Source organism: Elaeis guineensis, chromosome 2 (genome assembly GCF_000442705.2).
Source record: "Elaeis guineensis isolate ETL-2024a chromosome 2, EG11, whole genome shotgun sequence".
Lineage (NCBI taxonomy): Eukaryota > Viridiplantae > Streptophyta > Magnoliopsida > Arecales > Arecaceae > Elaeis > Elaeis guineensis.
The window spans coordinates 124,750,422-124,751,685 of NC_025994.2; positions in this window are offsets into that span (position 1 = coordinate 124,750,422).

Sequence of the window (1,264 nt, forward strand, 5' to 3'; positions counted from 1 at the left end):
AATAAGAGTTATGTTCTTGCATTTGTATGAGGCTTATCCTCTAACATCCTGGTTTTACCTACTTTATACGAAAAAATTATATTTTATATTAAAATAATCTTTTTTTTTATATATTGCACATGAAAGAAGGACGTGGGTCATCGTTACACGGCAGCAGTCGTGCCTACGACTTGACTAAGCCAAAAAGCAAGAGTATAAAATTCCTTGGGTTGCTCAGACCCACTTCTGAGCGGAGATAAACTTTTGCAAAAGGAGAAACCCATTCTCTTGGTTGCCACTTCTGAGCGAAGATAAACTTTTGCCCTTTTGATTGCCACTTCTGAGCGAAATTGGTTGCTCCAGAGCTCCGAACTCACTTCCGAGCGAACAAAAACTTTTGCGAAAGGACAAATCCATTATCCTGGCTGCTCAAGAGCTCCGAACCCACTTCTGAGCGAACATAAACTTTTGCAAAAGGACAAACCCATTATTTTGCAAACCACCATGGGAGGAGCTCTTCCACAAGGTCGATCTCTCCACTATGGAAATATGTTTATATCTTATATATAAAATTCTTTTTTATGTTGCACATATAGCTCGTTTAAGTCATATGGATATGCGCTCGAAGTCGGACCCACTGTAGATTAAATTTGAATAAAATTAGCTAGGTGAGATTAAAGTAGTATATTAGTTTAAACGCAGGTCTTGCCACAATACATCCATTTATCTTTTATCTATTTCACGGGCAAGAGATCCCCGGAGACCATCCGATAATTCTATCTTTTCCACTTATTCCGAAGAATGCCAAAAAGAAGCGGGGAGATATTGGCAGTCCAATATCTCGACCTAAGTATGGAGGTCAGAATAAATATAAAAATGATGAATGGAAAAAAGAGACAGAAAATCCCCGGGAGACCATCCGATGCTTCTTTTCCACTTATTCCAAAGAATGCCAAAAGAAGTGAGAATGCGCAACAATAACATTTTTTCTAAGGACTGCTCATCTATAAATAGGGAACCAGCCCTCCATTTGCCATTCCATCTTTCAAATCACTCTCTGATCGAAGACAGACAACCTTTCTCTTCTCTCTTTCTATTTCACTGATCAATATTGTTGCAGGGTCCTTCATCGAGGAGGAGTGCAAATCGACCTTCCCTTCTCCATAACGCCGAAATTTTAGAATGATATACTAGGAGCTGCCGTGGATATTGTTGGCCCGAGTTCTCCGTGGGATTTGTACTTTTCTCCCGCTTGGACCGCTTGGCCCATTTTGGGTTCCTCCGG